At 33.6% G+C, this 9,496-nt stretch overlaps 1 pseudogene; it reads left to right on the top strand.

Annotated features, from left to right (window-relative positions):
- The first annotated feature begins 4,220 nt into the window (after positions 1 to 4,220).
- Positions 4,221 to 5,009, top strand: LOC113357824 (annotated as a pseudogene).
- The last annotated feature ends 4,487 nt before the right edge of the window (positions 5,010 to 9,496 follow it).

The raw sequence follows: 9,496 nt of genomic DNA, 5'->3' as shown, positions 1-9,496 counted from the left end.
TATATTTTGATTTGGAAAAGAAAAAAAGTCCTTATAAGGTAGATACACGATTTCCAAATTGAATTTGGACTTCCATAAAATTCCAAACACGGTAGGTTAGGTTTTCCTTTTTAACTTTGTAATTTTTAACCAATCATATGTTGCCAATTGTCCTCGTGAATTCCAAATTGAATTTGGTTTCCTTTTCTTTATCTTTTCCTATTCTTTTTAAACCAATCATACGTTTCCAAGTGTCCTCGCGAATTCAAATTGAATTTGGTTTCCTTTTTTTATCTTTTCCTATTCTCTTTAAACCAATCATACGTTCCCAAGTTCCTCACCAAAACGCTCGTTTCACAAAACTCAAAAAAGATCTATTTCGGTCAATAGAAAGCGAGGGTTTCCTTACCATTCAACGTGGGAGCTTTATTTGTCTAGGCCAAATAAAGTAATTTTTAAGAACAAAAAGTCCTTATAAGGTAGATACACGATTTCCAAATTGAATTTGGACTTCCATAAAATTCCAAACACGGTAGGTTAGGTTTTCCTTTTTGACTTTGTAATTTTTAACCAATCATACGTTGCTCAGTGTCCTCGCGAATTCCAAATTGAATTTGATTTCCTTTTCTTTATCTTTTCCTATTCTTTTTAAACCAATCATACGTTGCTAAGTGTCCTCGCGAATTCCAAATTGAATTTGGTTTCCTTTTTTTATCTTTTCCTATTCTCTTTAAACCAATCATATGTTCCCAAGTGTCCTCACCAAAACGCTCGTTTCACAAAACTCAAAAAAGGTCTATTTCGGCCAATAGAAAGCGAGGATTTCCTTACCATTCAACGTGGGAGCTTTATTTGTCTAGACATTTAAGTCTTTAGATTTGTAGGAACCGAACAGCGCATGGAATACGACTCTTATCTATATCAACAAAATAGTGGTACGTACAAAGATTATTTATTTATTCATCTATAGTTAGAAACGGATAAAATCTTATTAATAAAATTTTATGGGCTAAGGAATTAAATCTAGAGAATGTTGAATTTGAGCTAGACTCGAAGATAGTTGTGGATGCTGTGAACAAAGCCTCATTCAATGTGGACTGGAGAGTACGTGAGAATACGTAATTCCGTTTTAGAAATAAAGTCCTTATTTCGTTTGTTTACTTCTTGGCAAAAATTTTATGTGCCAAAAGAGAAAAATAAAGTTGCAGATATCCTGTCTAAATCTGCTAGGGTTGATAAATTATGTAGTGTTTGGTTGTTAGATCCTCCTGATAACATCATTATGTCATTACGGGAAGACAACAACCTTGTAATCACCTCTTCATAATCAATACATTTTAACGGTTTCAGGAAAAAAAAAAAAAGAAAAAAGCTGTACAAAGAGATCCGAATTAAAGCCAACCTTAACACTTAACACACACACGGCTTGAAGCCAAACCAAGCATAAAACACAAAACAAAACACGGAAGGGAACTGCAAAAAGCCTAACGCCTTCCAAAGCGTGGATTCTTTTACCTCTCCCTAAATTCTCCCGACTATTTTTTCCTATTCCGTTGTAATTTCGACATCTCCTTTTCAGTTCTTCTGTGAGCTTTGAGTTTCAGATACTCGATGAGTTTTTCACCATTCTCAAGTTCTGCGAGTTGTTCTCAAACTCCACATCTGCTAGCTGAAACATCACTATCATCACTCCATTTCATCATTAAATAAATAAAATAACACTCTCTCTTTTCACAGAGAACATGTAAGTTTTCACCAACTTTAGCTTATACTGAAAGGTACAGCAGCCAGCAGGCGAAACCCATCGTCAGCGATCGAGGTTTACACATACGGTTGTATTGGCAACTTATACTTCACAAATTCAGCTATAGTTCTTAGTTCTTACACTAAAATGGCTGCAATAGAGATGCAAAATTTGATGATAAAAAATGTAGAATGCGTATGAACCGATCAAAACAAAATTTTGAACCGACCACCAAAACTAATTTGCCTGCTATTATAATGACTTGTTCATCCTCCTAGAATGTTCGAGTCTCATTGCTTGTTTGGTAAAACTTATGAGTCTCATTGCTTGTTTGGTAAAACTTATGATTATCTATTTATGATTATAGATAATCATAAATAGATAGATTATTTTAATATAATCACTTTTATAATAATAAATTTTCACAAACATTTTTCTCAAATGATTGATTATTTTTGAAAAATGATCTCAAAAAAGAGAGGAGAATTTCTTTTTCTAAGTCTTCTATGGTTTTTTTAATTCTTTTTTTTGATAGTTTAGAGAAAATATTTTAATTCGTTTTTTTTTGATAGTTTAGAGAAAATAAGAAAAGAAAAAAACCAGCCCAATTCTATTAAAAAAATTGATTATAATAATTTTTAGAAATAACTTTCTTATGTTTCTGAAAATATGAGTTTTTCAATTACTATAATGATAAATAAACACATACATAGTCCATTATATTTATGAGTTATATAATAAAGAGGGAGGATCCATGGACACTCTTAAATAGACAAGATCGGACAAGATTTACGCCATTTTCTCCGGAAAACTCAAACGACAATGAATTTAAGTCTAATATTTTATTGACATGTTCCTATTATCAGACTTTACATTCCCACCAAAAATGAATGCAATTCGAATTAGCAAACCTGACCATCAAAGGGGTAGATGGTGGTTTTATACATCTCGAATTGTGCTAATTTTTTGTAGGAATGTAGAGTCCTATAAAAAGAATAAACCATCAAAATATTAGACTTAAATTCATTATCGTTTGGGTTTTGCGGAGAAAATGGTACAAATCTCGTCCGACCTTGTCTATCTAAGAGTGTCCATGAATCCTTCCTCTATAATAAATTATGGGTTGATTATATTGTAAAAGGAGAAGAAGACAGAAAATAGGGAGAAGAAGAGAGAGAAATTCTTATTCATATGTGTGTGTTTACAAAGGTTTTTACATACTTGGTGCCCAAGTAATGGGGTCCCACTATAGTGGGCATCTACCAAATAAACTTCTGTTTATAACACTCTCCCTAGATGACTACTGTATCTAAACCAATTGCCTCGTTAAAACCTTATCAGGAATATCCGAAGGGACAAAACCTGACTGAAGGGAAAAGAGTACAATTATGAGAAAACTTAGGACAGAGTTGGACATGCATATGTTGCCTCGTTGAAACCTTGACAATGAAAACCCAGTGGGACAAAACCTTGACGAAGGAGAAAGAGTACAACGTGATTGTCCAGTAAAATACCTTTTACTATGATGCTCCCCCTGATAAGTACTTCATTTAAGTCTTGGCTTTCAAATCTTCGAGTCGACACTTCCCAATTTCGATAAACGAATTTCTTGAATGTTGGAGACAGCAATGCTTTCGTGAGAAATCTGTCAGTTGGTGAAGACTTCTTTTGCGTTAGTCTTCTAATAGTAGTGTTCTCGAGTCTTCATGTTTCTTTCAATACATTAAGTACTTGTGTCTTGGATTGCTAATTTCTTGGAGATGATTTGTAGAGATAGTTGATGTAGTTTCTTCAACAAAGTGCCAAGATATAAACACCTTATCGTACGTGAACAAAAATCGTATTTGTGAGAAGGAAATCCAAATTATTAGGAGATGATTAAGTTGATTTGGTTTAGTCAAATATGGGAATCCCCCAAACAACCAAAATTGATACAACTCCCCCTTGGATGACCATCATGTTGAATTAAATTGCCTTACTAAAACCTTTCCAGTAAAACCCGATGGGAAAGAATTTGGGCGAAGGAAAAAGAGCATTAATATCAACATTTTGAAAGAAAATTAATAAATGTCAATGAGTGTTGCCTCATTAAAACCTTGTCAGGAAAACCACATGGGACAAAACCTGAAACAAAGGGAAAAGAGTACAACTTTTGACGTAAATATATATGGATGCTAACTCAACTACATGAGTTTTTCAAAAAATAAGCATCAGAATAATAACCCTAGTCTATCTTAAAGACGAGTTTATGCTAGCATAATTCTAACTGCAGATTTAAGAAAGGAAAGAAAATAGAATTTATGGTGCTAAAACGTGGATTTTTGTGTTTTTAAAGACCCTTGAAGAAACCTATAAAGTTGATATCTTCAATTAATTAATCCGGATTTTTGGTTCGTACCAAATTTCTAAAAACATAGAAAAGATTGTTAAACCTGATAATTGAGTTAGGTGGCTGCCAGAATATAATTTAAATCCTACAAGGATTACAAATAAGAATATGGTATCTGCGGTCAAGTCAGTCATTTGTTCCCCATTAGGTACCTCTTTTATACTCTCTTTAAAAGTTTATTTATTGATTAGTTCGGTTTGTATTTTCAGACGGAGGTGGATTTCTTAATGGAATTGTTCGAAAGAATGTTACGGGAATAGGTGGAAAATTTCATGAGGTAACTCTTTATTGTTTGGTCCTTAGTGCCGGGAATAAACTCGTGTGCTTGTCAGATGAAAATATTAATGACTATTGATTTGCAACAGGAACGATGTTCGAGTATCTATAATAGGGAATCTCGTAAAGCTCCCTATTTCGCTACAGAATCAGATAATAAAGACGACAGACTCCACCAAAAGAAACACAAAACTTCATCTGTTGGTGGCAATTAACTATGGCGGAAGGGATGACATACTACAAGCATGTCGAAACATTTCTCATAAAGTAAAAGATGGGTTGATGGAGCCGGGAGATATCAATGAAAGCGTATTTAGTGAACAACTTGAAACAAGTGTTACCGAGTTCCCTTACGCTGATCTATTTATAAGAACTAGTGGTGAACTAAGATTGAGCAATTTCTTGGCATGGCAATTAGCTTATACTGAGCTATATTTTACTGAATGCCTGTGGCCTGATTTTGGTGAGAGAGAATTTATAATGGCATTGCAATCATTTCAACGAAGAAAGAGACGATTTGGAGGACAAGACAAAAAAGAAAGAGGGGACATACTTTGCAATCCATCTTCTAATAATGGTTCTTTCAAGAAAAAACAAAACTCTCCAGTGAGTGACGTTTAGGGATACGCAAAACAGCATTTCGATAAAAGTATCTGTGAGTAGTTTTAGAGAGTGATCTTTGTGATATGTAATAAAAACCACCGTCCATGCATATTTAGGGTTTTTTTGTTGCCTGGCACTGGTAGAAAATTCCGCCACACTGGACAAATAATTTGGAGATGTGTGATTCTCTGATGAGAAGCCGAAACTTACAATGAAAATAAATTGAAATTGATAACTTGAAACGATAAATAATCAACCAATTTAGTTTTTTCTACCTTTAAATAAAGGAAGAACCTAATAATGTAGATTCTTCTCAAATAACTTACAATTTCTACCCAATTAAATTGGAAACTATAAGATTATGAGAGGCATTTAGTTGATATTCTAGAATTAGATGATCTAATTCCCCCTAAAGATAACAATTAGGTTTGAAAGAAGAGAACCTCTCATTCTTCACACAATCTTCTAAAACTCCAAAAACTTCCTCCTTTAGCCTTATCTCTTCTAATTTATACTAGCACCAAAGACATGCTTGTCATATTCAAAATAGTTCTAGAATAAATTATAAATGGTGCTTCAATATCGATATGGGACATCCACAATACATCATTCCTGCTCGGATGCTAAGGCAGATCTAGTTGAGGCTTTGGTGTGCAAAATAAAAAAGTACTGATTTATTCATGGATGAAGGTCTTCCGTGCTTGTGTGGCGTTGAATTTCCATAGTTGGATATCTGGTCGGGATGCTCTTTTCGAGTGGGATCCCCCTTAATCTGTCTATTGCTATTTTTTTATTATTATTTTGATTGTATTTGATCTTTCTGGTTGATCTAGGAGCTCCTTGCTCCTGGTCTCTCCCTCGTTGTCAATGCTGTGCGGGAAAGCTTAATAAGCTATCATCATAGTGGTCGTTAGATCAAATTATATACGGCTGGATTCAGTTGATCAGTTGATCTTATTTTTCCTAAGAAAATACAACTTGCAAAATTTAGATTTTAGAATAAGTCCTTTTAGATCCTTATAGGTTATAATCATTTTATCTTATAACCTTTCAATTTATCTTTATTTATCGTCACAAAGCTTTCTGGTTCGAGCATCCGATGAGAAAAGTTTCTAATCGTTCTGCGACAACAAATTAATAGACTGAGCATTTTTTATTTTTTTTGTCTGAGTAATTGAAATTGCTGAAGTTCTGTTATTCCAAAAACAGGTTGACATCCACCAGCCAACTTCATTTTGATTTATACATTAGCTCCAGCATGGTGTGAGAAGAGCTAATGTATAAATCCTTTTGATTTTAATGTTTCCCAAAATCTTTTGAGATGGGTATGTAGAGCAAGCTTTGTTAACAATAGTAAATCTGTAATACAAACCGATATTGGTTCGTTATTAGAGAAAAAAAAAATCAAATCTTGATGAAGAACAACTCCGGCTGTTCTTTTTTTTTTTCAAATCAGATTTGCTCCACCAGAAACATCTTCAAACAATTTATGACGATAACTACTTGAACTATCATACGGTTTCCGTTAAATTTAAATCAGCAGGTAATTACAATATAATTCATGTCTGTTTCATTTTTTGATTTCATCATCATCGGTTCAATGATGAAACGAACACCTAATTGATTAAAGGACATAGAATGAAATGGAAATAAATCAAAAGAACTTAAAACCCAAGCTTTGCCAGCTGTTTTTCTCTTATAAATTCTATCTAACCGTCAATAATTAAATCTTACGGCTCAAATGATGCTTGCTTACTAGGCTTTCCCACGCAGCTGCGTGGGATAGCACTGCTCTTGTACTTATCCTCTTTCGTTTTCAATAAATAAAAATTGGAGTAACCAATGTAATAAGAACTTTTGTAGTAGCTTCGCCGCCTCGATGTATATATCTAGTAGAGATCGACTTTTTGCAAATTGTGTTGTAAAATTTCCTCTCACTCTAACGATCTCTAACACACTCTATCTTTATTCGGAACTGCTGCACTTCCCCCACTTTCTACTACTCTCTATCTAGCAGGGAGAACAAGCTCCCACAATTGCTCAGATCGCTATCTTTAGCAGCGATAGCAGTTTCTGGCAGGCTAAGATGTTTGAGGAAATTAAGAGAGTGTTCGACAAACATTATCTTTGGTGCTTATGATACTGGCAGCGGTAGAAGTGTTTCTCAGGAGTCAAAAGCTAGTATGGGGATAATTATAGTTCAAGTTGAATGCTGAATAGTTTTTCATAAGAATTGACAGGGCATTAAGACCATTTACCATGTAATAAAAAAACTCTTTGTTCAGTAAGTTATATCTTTTTTATGTTGCCGTGGATATGGATCAAATGAGCTGTTGAATTGGAGTCATAAATTTTAAGATTTATTATTAAATGAATTTGAACGATGAAGATACGGCTTTTGATAATACCTTAGTTACTGTTTAATTAAGATTCTAAGAATACATTGTTGTGATTCAATGTACGCAAATTAATCATAAAAAGAAAAACGGTAGTCGCGACCATGCTGTCCCGTGCGGCTCCTTATAACTCAGTTATAAGCTAGCGGGTTCGTAGCCGTCCGATGTATTTATTTCTCATTTTTGTTTTTTGGTTCAAGTTTAAACTGTTAATAGCTCCTCACCCTTATTTCACATTTACTAATTAATCCTAGCTGCAACATGGCGAAGCAAATATACAGGGAGGTTATTACTGCGAAATTTCATCCAAAATTGGATTTAAAGTTCCTCATCTACAAACAGTTTCTGTTGTTGTTGGACAAATTTGCTAATTTTCTGTCAACCCAGCATTTCCATTAACAAAATTAATTGTTCTTCCAAATGCTTTAAATGATAAAGATTGAAACAACGCCGAAAAAATCAGCAATCAAAATTTAAAATTAAAGCCAAGACTTAACCAAATTATTGAACCAGGTTGTTGTTTTTTTTTGTTGTGTGTTTTTACCAGGTCGTTGAGATTCAGGTACGGCAAAGATAGGTTTGATATCACTAAGAATAACAAACTTGGAATCAAACTAGGAAATCATAGATATTAAGAAGAAAAAAAAAAGAGGTAAATAACAAAAATAATCAACAACATATATGGATCTAATCTTGAGCAGAACTGCTTCGAGCTAGTTGATCCACAACAAGTATGGACAAGTTTTCTATCTTTCTCTTTCACCATTGAAACTCCGTCTTCCGTTAAAGATTTACAGATTAGTTTCGAGGAAAAAGGTCTTCTAATGAAATACAAGAATATATGGTGATGGTTTTCATTTTCCTTAATTAAATATTAGGGCTTTCTTAATATTAATGTGATAGACAACTGCACATTTTTCATGGACGGCTAAAAACTGTTATGTGTTATCATCTGATGGCCAAGAACCCGCTAGCTTATAACTCAGTTATAAGAAGCCTCGCGGCATAGCACGACCCAGTTAGATGCACGAGATCTGTGTTCTTTCATAAAGTTACCAACTGGTGACAGCTGTAAAAAAAATATAATTTTTAATAGATCCTCAAATCTAATCCATATTTATTAATTGCTCCGTTGAATTGATGCTACAGTATTTTTACGACGATGAAGATCCCTCGTTAGATGAAGATCCCTCCCTACTCTCTCTCATACGAAGTTATGAATTATATTTATTTCCTTCAAAAAAAATAAAAAATGAACTATATTTATCTTTATGATTATCTAATAGACAATTTTTTTTCATTCATGTTAAGGATACCACAGGTATCGTTGTTAAGGACTCTCAACGGAGTCAACAATCTGACCGAGTTATTAGTTAGAGTCTACTGTCAATCTTCACGGTATGTTAAGTCTTTTGGGGTTTGTTAAATTGTTAAGCAAATCTGTAACTGTTGTTGAATATCTTTCAGTACAAATAAATCCTTATCTCCACTGGTAAACCTGTGGAAGATATTCTACCAAATATTACCAAATATCATGTTCTAAATTGATATCAGAGGGGTTCGATCCCCTCGCTTTTCCGTTGTAACAATCACCACCATCAGAAACCACTTTTATATCAGCATCCAAAATACCCTTTTTCAAAATCAGTTAAACAACTTTGTCATTACCATTCCCATTTGTGTATGTTAATCAACACATAACACTACCATTACCAATTATGTCTGCTAACCATCACAGATCAATACCAATTATGTCTGTTAACTAAAACAGACCAACACTACCAATTGAAGAGGTATTTCGACTATCTCACACAACCATTTGAAGAGGTATTTTGAGAATTGAATTTCGAAGGAGAAATAGATCTGAATAGAAACCATTTTTACAGAAGAAAATCATCTCGTCTGGAGGAAAGAAAAATAAAATCTGAAAATGAAAATTTATTATGATTTTCCTCTTGTATATATTCAAAAGGGTAGTGTTGTCATTATTAAAATTTGTAATAATTAATTATGGGCTAGATCTGAAGAAATTTTTTTTTTGGGCCTAGCAATATCATTTTCCTAAAGTATGGAGTTGATAGTGAATGATCCATTTAGTGGGGCTTCTAT

The sequence above is a fragment of the Papaver somniferum genome, chromosome 1 (genome assembly GCF_003573695.1).
Source record: "Papaver somniferum cultivar HN1 chromosome 1, ASM357369v1, whole genome shotgun sequence".
In the NCBI taxonomy this organism is placed as follows: domain Eukaryota; kingdom Viridiplantae; phylum Streptophyta; class Magnoliopsida; order Ranunculales; family Papaveraceae; genus Papaver; species Papaver somniferum.
This window is presented reverse-complemented; position numbering and strand designations above follow the sequence as displayed.